Raw genomic sequence first — 9586 nt, 5'->3', positions numbered from 1 at the left:
TGGTGCTGCTCAGAAACCCAGCTTCCATACCCAGGAGAACCCCTTGGGCGCCTAGCTGGATTTGGGGTTGAAGAGTCTGTGGCAACACTGCGCGTTCTCATTCAAAGAAAGCCCAGTTTATTCCTCTTTTGAACCACTGAGCAATTTAATCGGCAAAAAAGAATTACTTTCCTTCTGGGCCCATTTATCTTAGACTGGATCACATGTGTGAAAGTCGCTCAGTCGTGTCCGATTCTTTGCGACCCAATGGACTGTAGCCCGCTAGGCTCCTCTGTCCATGGAATTCTCCCGGCAAGAATACTGGAGTGGGTTTCGAGTTCCTCTTTCTGGGGATCTTCCCAACACAAGGATCCGACCCAGGTGTCCCGCGTTGCAGGGGGATTCTTTAAAGTCTGAGCCAGCAGAGAAACGGAGAAGCTGGAAAAAAAAAAAAATCAGTATACAAATCTAAAAACTACAGAAATGGCTTAATTTGTTGGACGTGTGTGGTTTTAAACATCAAACTCCTGGCTGTATCCTCCATTTCATTTGGGCCTGTACGTTGTCTTTTTTGGAACTGATTGTAGTTTCTTAATTCTTAGTAAAATAAGGTGGAAGAGCATAGTTTCTTACCTTTAAAAGAACACTATATATTTCAACATTTTTTGCCAGTATCTTCTTACTTGCAATGGTGTTGAATTTCCAACTCTCATTAACTGTTTAGTCACGGTTGGAAAATTTTCATTTCTTATATGTAGAGAAATAAGTGCATTTTCTTTTATTCTGTTTATCTGTCTGCTGTTCCATCCATCTGCATGCAGAAAAGGAATTAGTCGACAGGAATCTCACTAAAATGCCCTTATGGGCTTCAAGCTCTGTCTCAGCTGCACTTATAGTGTTCGTCATTTCAGTAGCTCCATCTTTCCTTGTTCAAACTGAGGCAGGATGTAGCTGCCCCACTGCCCCTCCTAAGGTAAAGGGATTGGCCATTCATCCCTGTGGTTGAAACTCCAAGAGGAAAGTTTTGTTGTTCAGTTCCGCAATCATGTCCGACTCTTTGTGACCCCATGGACTGCAGCATGCCAGGATTCCCTGTCCTTCACCATCTCCAGGAGCTTGCTCAAGGTCACATCCATTGAGTCGGTGATGCCATCCATCTCATCCTCTGTTGTCCCCTTCTCCTCCTGCCTTCAATACTTCCCAGCATCAGGGTCTTTTCCAATGAGTCAGCTCTTCCCATCAGGTGGTCAAAGTACTGGAGCTTCAGCTTCAGCATCAGTCCTGCTAATGAATATTCAGGGTTGATTTCCTCAGACATTACTTTGGCCAACATGAGAATGGCAGGACAACTGAGAGAGGAGGCTGGGGCCTGCCCAGACTCCATATTAATGTTGCTTATTCTTTAAGTCAGGAAACCTCCCTGACCACAGGCAGAAAGGCTCCTTGGAGGTCAAAGGGCTGTGGTGTGAAGAGATGCTTTACCCAGAGGCCTCTTTAATAGAATCCTTTTTAGTGAAGAGATTTGAGTGCACACATGCTAGGGGCCTGAGATATACCAAATATGGACTCTGAACCAAGGCAAATCAAAATGACTGACCAAAGGAAAATCAGAAGAAATGGCCCATTAAAGAAATTCAGATTGCCATTGGGTTCCACTTAGAAACTCTGAGTCTGCCTGTGTGTCTATCCACACATACTATACTCTTTTTCCTCTCCCAAAATACTTGCTTCATTACATTCTGTCTTTGTGGGAATTCTTTTCTGCAAAGCCAAAAAGCCAGGGCCCTTGTCACTGACCACTGGTCCAGTGGTTAGGATTTGCTGCTCTCACTGCCGCGACCCAGCCTCTATCTCTACTTGGGAACCCAAGCCCCACTTCAAGTCATTGCAGGCTGAGGCCTTCCGAGATCAAAGCCTATCTTTAATTTCTCTCTTATGCCCCATATCCACTTTGCAAATAATCTGTTGGCTCTTCCTTCAAAACACATTCAGAATTGGACTCCTGACTTCCTCTCCTACAACCTAACTTATGTCTTTCAAATGGTTTACTGAAAGAGGTTAAATCAGAGTCCAACAGATTCAAGACATTTCTGTAATAATGTTACTATCATTGGCATTCTATTTTGCTTCATTGAATCAGAGAGAAAGGAGTGGCAACAGACTGCTAGGACCTGCTCACTATTCACAACTCTTTCCCATAAGTATATAAAATGTGTTCATAAATACCACATATCTCAGGCACCCCTTCTTCCCCATACTATCCCCCCAACATTTAAAAAATGTTTGATGTTGTTAGTTTAATGATCAAAATACTCTGGTTAATTCTGAAGACATCCATGAAAATATGCTTGAGACGATTATATGTGTTTCAGTGGAAAATGTGTTGAAAACTATTGCCTAAACTAGTTTAGGGCAGTGGTTTTCAGAGTGTTTCCTCATGTTCCCTGGAGGTTGTTGAGATGCTTTCAGAGGGTCCTAGAGGTAAAAAATTATCTGGATAATAATACAAACAAAAACTCTAAGTGCCTTGTTTCTCTTTCCGTTTCTCCCACCCTTCTCCTTTCACTTTACCACAGTGAAGTTTTCCAGAGGTCACATGATGTGTGACCATCTGTGTGGCCGACTGAATATAGAAGCAGATTCTAGAATTTGCCTATATTAATTAGGCCAGGCACTAAATAAATTTGGTAAAAGGTAAGCTAATACTGTTCTTTCTCACTGTTAACTTTGCTTTGAAAAATATAGTTATTTTTCAGGAAATATTTATGTACTTACTTTAACATTAATGGGATTATTATTTTAAATGACTTAATTTTAATTGAATTAATTTTAATGACTGTGAAGTATTCATGAATATTTTAAACAGTTCTCAGTTTTAGTTTGTTAACTAGTGATAGGTTAACATATATAAAACAGTTCTTTTGAGGCTTCTATAATTTTTAGGAGTATAAAAAGTTCCCAAGACCAAGAAATTTGAGAACTCTAGCACTAGTATAGTCTAGAATAGTCTGGGACCATTTTGTGCACCAGCCCTAAGCTAGATTTCTTCCCACATGCCAGCAATCATCTGATAACTGTGGACACAACTTTCTAATGTGTTTGGAAACAGAACAAACCAGTTTCAGGAATGCACCCAGTCATTATAGCTAGCAGATGAATAGAAATAAAGCCAAGAGGAAGTTTTGGAAAGCAGACTCTTCCATTTCCAGTTGAAGATTTTGCTTCAAGAGTTGTTGTATAGCTTGGTCTCTGTCCTACTATTCGACATGTTGTTCAGTAATCAAAAATATTTACTCTTTGAGTAGAATTCCTTTGTAAATAGTCGCAGCCTGGACAGTTTTGCTTGTGCTCATCATTTACCTAGCATGATTACTAGTGCTCTTCCATGGCTCATTCTTAGTGTTTCTAGAGCAGCCCTGGAAGCTACAGCTGAGTACTGACAATTTTATGCCTGGGAAATAGCCCAACACAAAACAGTCCCTGAGTAAGATGTTATAGTTTGACTGTAAAGGCAAGCACGCCTTTCCTAACCTTGACTGTATGTGTACATTATATATGTATTAGTTTTTCGATGTCTTATATTGACAACATTAGCTATTATCTCCAAAGTTCATATTTGCTTCATTGGACATGACCTCATTGAGCATTATGTTGAATAACTACTCTATTTTATTTATTTGTAGAATTGCTTATTATTTTAAAGCTAAATCAATATTTTAATAAAACGGACACAGTGCACTCTGTTGCATAAAGGACATAGCTTACAGGGCAACAAATATGTTCTGCAATGCCACATTTTCCTCCAAATGGTTAGGATTTAGGAAAGCAATGTAGAGTAGTTTTAAAATTATGCATATTTGAATTTTTAATTATGTAGGAATTATATACATATCAATGATCAGTTCAGTTCAGTTTAGTTCAGTTGCTCAGTCGTGTCTGACTCTTTGCGACCCCATGAATCGCAGCACGCCAGGCCTCCCTGTCCATCACCAACTCCCGGAGTTTATTCAAACTCATGTCCATCGAGTCGGTGATGCCATCCAGCCATCTCATCCCTTGTCGTCCCCTTCTCCTCCTGCCCCTAATCCCTCCCAACATCAGGGTCTTTTCCAATGTGTCAACTCTTCGCATGAGGTGGCCAAAGTACTGGAGTTTCAGCCTCAGCATCAGTCCTTCCAATGAACACCCAGGATTGATCTCCTTTAGGATAGACTGGTTGGATCTCCTTGCAGTCCAAGGGACTCTCAAGAGTCTTCTCCAACACCACAGTTCAAAAGCATCAATTTTTTGGCACTCAGCTTTCTTCACAGTCCAACTCTCACATCCATACATGACCACTGGAAAACCATAGCCTTGACTAGACTGACTTTTGTTGGCAAAGTAATGTCTCTACTTTTTAATATGCTATCAATTTGGTCATAACTTTCCTTCCAAGGAGTAAGTGTCTTTTAATTTCTTGGCTGCAATCACCATCTGCAGTGATTTTAGAGCCCCAAAAAATAAAGTCTGACACTGTTTCCACTGTTTCCCCATCTATTTCCCATGAAGTGATAGGACCAGATGCCATGATCTTAGTTTTCTGAATGTTGAGCTTTAAGCCAACTTTTTCACTCTCCTCTTTCACTTTCATCAAGAGGCTTTTTAGTTCCTCTTCACATTCTGCCATAAGGGTGGTGTCATCTGCATATCTGAGGTTACTTATATTTCTCCCGGCAATCTTGATTCCAGCTTGTGCTTCTTCCAGCTCAGCATTTCTCATGATGTACTCTGCATATAAATTAAATAAGCAGGGTGACAATATGCAGCTTTGACGTACTCCTTTTCCTATTTGGAACCAGTCTGTTGTTCCATGTCCAGGTCTAACTGTTGCTTCCTGACCTGCATATAGGTTTCTCAAGAGGCAGTACAGGTGGTCTGGTATGCCCATCTCTTTCAGAATTTTCCACAGTTTATTGTGATCCACACAGTCAAAGGCTTTGGCATAGACAATAAAGCAGAAATAGATGGAACTCTCTTGCTTTTTTGATGATCCAGTGGATGTTGGCAATTTGATCTCTGGTTCCTCTGCCTTTTCTAAAACCAGCTTGAACATCTGGAAGTTCGCGGTTCACATATTGCTGAAGCCTGGCTTGGAGAATTTTGATCATTACTTTACTAGCGTGTGAGATGAGTGCAATATCAATGATCAGTTTAATACATTTATAACCTAGAAGCTTGAAATATTTTTCACAGTGGTATATCCGTTAGGGTCCTGTTTGAAAAACTGACACCACCGTAAGTATTTCAAACAAAGGGACTTTAATGCAGTGAATTGGCTGCAATATATTATGAAACTGGAGGGCCCCAAAAAAGAAAGATGAGGATACCCTGAAATCAGTAACTGTGGACACTCACAAGCTCCCCTAAGGATGGAGGAGCAAAGTTTTCACTGATGTTTCCAGGAGCCTATTCATATCCTCCCATAGGTTGCTCAAGCACCTCTGTATGAACTGCTGCAGGAGGAAGCCAGGACTCATAAGCTCACTGAGCCTATAGGAACTCATGGTGATTAGCAGTCGCCTACTATCACGGGCTTCCTTGGTGGCTCAGAGGGTTAAAGCGTATGCCTGCAATGTGGGAGACCTGGGTTCGATCCCTGGGTTGTGAAGATCCCCTGGAGAAGGAAATGGCACGCACTCTAGTATTCTTGCCTGGAAAATCCCATGGACGGAGAAGCCTGGTGGGCTACAGTGCATGGGGTCGCAGAGTCGGACACAACTGAGTGACTTCACTTCACTATCACTGCAGATTGTGATTGCAGCCATGAAATTAAAAGACGCTTACTCCTTGGAAGGAAAGTTATGACCAACCTAGATAGCATATTAAAAAGCAGAGACATTACTTTGCCAACAAAGGTCCATCTAGTCAAGGCAATGGTTTTTCCAGTGGTAATGTATGGATGTGAGAGTTGGTCTGTGAAGAAAGCTGAGTACCGAAGAATTGATGCTTTTGGACTGTGGTGTTGGAGAAGACTCTTGAGAGTCCCTTGGACTGCAAGAAGATCCAACCAGTCCATCCTAAAGGAGATTGGTCCTGGGTGTTCATTGGAAGGACTGATGCTGAAGCTGAAACTCCAATACTTTGGCCACCTCGTGTGAAGGATTGACTCATTGGAAAAGACCCTGATGCTGGGAGGGATTGGGGGCAGGAGGAGAAGGGGATGACAAAGGATGGGATGGCTGGATGGCATAATAGACTTGATGGACATGAGTTTGAGTAAATTCCGGGAGTTGGTGATGGACAGGGAGGCCTGGCGTGCTGCGATTCATGGGGTCACAAAAAGTCGGACACGACTGAGCGACTGAACTGAACTGACTGACCCCACCACTGCCAGAGCCAGGAACAAGAAAAGAATCACATTCTCCCTCCCCCTCCTTCTATTTCATATAAGTTCCTTCCATTACTAGAACCACACAGGAAACCAGTGGTCAGTGGCTTCCGGGAAATAACTTTTCCAGCTCCCTTTGATAGAAAACAGAATATACAAGTGCCAGTGAGAGGCTGGGCATCAACAGACAGGGAATTTGCTGCTACTCTGACTAGATTGAGTTCCCCTTTTTGTCCCCTGATATCCATATCAGTCCATGAGATTCTGGGTAATATTACTTCATTCTTGTAAATGGAGAATGTAACCTAGATGAAGTCATTGAGGACACACCAACCCCTGGCTAAAGACTGTAAGATGTGACATTTGACCCAAGATGGTGCTATCACCTGAAATTTGAGGACATTTACAGAGAGTTTGGGGATAGGGAGCCTCTGCTTCTTCACATGGCGTCAAGTGCAGCTGAGACACGTGACCCGCCTCATCCATGTTGATATCCTGAGGAAAACCATCCTGAAGGGGAAACTAATAGATAGAGGACAGAAGGGCTGACAGAACGGCAAAGGCCTCACCGAAGCACACAGAAAAGCTGTCCTTTCTCCGAACTTCTCAATTTTCAGAGTTCTTATATAGCCCTTATGTTATTTGTCAGTTTGAGTTAGTTGTTCATGTAGTATTTGCAACAAAAATACAATCTAATACATGATTCAGTTCCTGGATCTAGCAAAAAATGGTTGCATACTTGAGCTATAAACTTTCATATTTCTGGCTCTCACACTTTCATAATCCTTCTAAACTGTTAGAAGTGTAAGATAAGTGTGGGAAAAAAAACTGTTTTGCACAACTGATTCATCTTTCAACCTTCCACAGAGTACACAGGAAAAAAGAAGATAGTGATAAGGAGAAACTGCATGATCATTTAAGTCTGAATCAACGGATATATAATAAACTTTATGTCTATGAGAATATATAACTTATATTCAGATGGCCATGTAATAATTACTAAACAGAGAAAGAAGAGAAAGACTCATGAACTTAAACTACAAAGAATGTTTCAATAAATTTCTCAATGTTTTATTGGGTTATATTTTTTCTGATAGCAATGTAGTTAAACTGTATTAATAAGAAGTATTAATAAGAAACTATTAAATGGGAAAAAATTTGGTATCATTTCAAAATTCCAAGTCTCTAAATCTTGGACCGATAATAAAATTAGTATTGTAATTTGAGACAATCTTAAAACAAGAATAACAAGAACATAATGTATTAGCACTTCTTGAACGTGGGCAAAACTAAACTCAGAGAAAATTTCATAGACTTAAAATGTCTTATTGCTAAAAATAAAAAATAAAACTAGGAATTTTTAAAAGGACACAAGAATAGAGAAATAAAATTGTAGGTATAAAACTCCAAGAAGGATCAATAATCCAAAAGTTTTCTTTGATTTAGAAATAAATGCACAATATAACAGATAAATTTAGACAAATTTTATTAAGAAGAGATGTAAAGTACAAATAAGCATTATTATGTAGAATAAGAAAAAGAGCCACATATAACGGGAGAAGTTAGCATCATTAGACAACAGTATACTAATAAATCTAAACCTTCTAGTGACTTGAGTAACTTGGAACATATCAATCTCTGTGTGCACAGAAATTTTTCCTACATTTTGAACTAACTGTGTCTTCTACGTAAAATCTTGCTATGGTCTGAATATTTGTGCATAGCCAAAATTCAGATTGAAATCCTAAATTCACAAAGGCAATGATATTAGTAGGTGGGGACTTTAAGGTCTTGAGGGTAGAGCTCTCTTTAATGGGATTAGTGCTCTTATAAGAGACCTTACAGAGCTCCCTACAGCCAGACATCCTGGAGTGCAATGTTAAGTGGGCCTAGGAAGCATCGCGACTAACAAAGCTAGCGGAAGTGATGGAATTCCAGCTGAGCTATTTCAAATCCTAAAACACAATGCTGTTAAAGTGCTGCACTCAATATGCCATCAAATTTGGAAAACTCAGCAGTGGCCACAGGACTGCAAAAGGTCAGCTTTCATTCCAATTCCAAAGAAAGGCAATGCTAATGAATGTTCAAACTACCAGACAATTGCACTCATTTTACACGCTAGTGTTCAAACTCGTTTTAGAAAAGGCAGAGGAACTTGCCAACATCCGCTGGATCATCGAAAAAGCAAGAGAGTTCCAGAAAAACATTTATTTCTGCTTTATTGACTATGCCAAAGCCTTTGACTGTGTGGTTCACAGCAAACTGGAAATTTCTGAAAGAGATGGGAATACCAGACCACCTGACCTGCCTCTTGAGAAACCTGTATGCAGGTCAGGAAGCAACAGTTGGAACTGGACATGGAACAACAGACTGGTTCCAAATAGGAACAGGAGTACATCAAGACTGTATATTTTCACCCTGTTTATTTAACTTATATACAGAGTACATCATAAGAAATGCTGGGCTGGAGGAAGCACAAGCTAGAATCAAGATTGCAGGGAGAAATGTCAGTAACCTCAGATATGCAGATGACACCACCCTTATGGCAGAAAGCAAAGAGCAACAAAAAAGCCTCTTGATGAAGGTGAAAGAGGAAAGTGAAAAAACTGACTTAAAACTCAGCATTCAAAAACCGAAGATCATGGCATCTAGTCCCATCACTTGATGGCAAATAGATGGGAAAGCAATGAAAATAGTGAAAGACTTAATTTTCTTGAGCTCCAAAATCAGTACAGATGGTGACTGCAGCCATGAAATTAAAAGACGCTTGCTCCTTGGAAGAAAAGCTATGACCAACTTACACAGCATATTAAAAAGCAGAGACATTACTTTGCTGACAAATGTCCACGTAGTCAAAGCTATTGTTTCTCCAGTGGTCATGTATGGATGTAAGAGTTGGACCATAAAGAAAGTGAGCACCAGAGACTTGATGCTTTTGAACTGTGGTGTTGGAGAAGACTCTTGAGAGTCCCTTGGACTGCAAGGAGATCACATCAGTCAATCCTAAAGGAAATCAGACCTGAATATTCATTGGAAGGACAGATGCTGAAGCTGAAACGCCAATACTTTGGCCACCTGATGTGAAGAAAGTGACTCACTGGAAAAGGCCCTGATGCTGGGAAAGACTGAAGGCAGAAGGAGAAGTGGATGACAGAGGAGGAGATGGTTGGATGCATTACTGACTCAATGGACATGAGTTTGAGCAAGCTTCTGGAGATGGTAAAGGACAGGGAAGCCTGG

This window comes from Cervus canadensis, chromosome 20 (genome assembly GCF_019320065.1).
Source record: "Cervus canadensis isolate Bull #8, Minnesota chromosome 20, ASM1932006v1, whole genome shotgun sequence".
Taxonomy (NCBI): Eukaryota; Metazoa; Chordata; class Mammalia; order Artiodactyla; family Cervidae; genus Cervus; species Cervus canadensis.
This window is presented reverse-complemented; position numbering follows the sequence as displayed.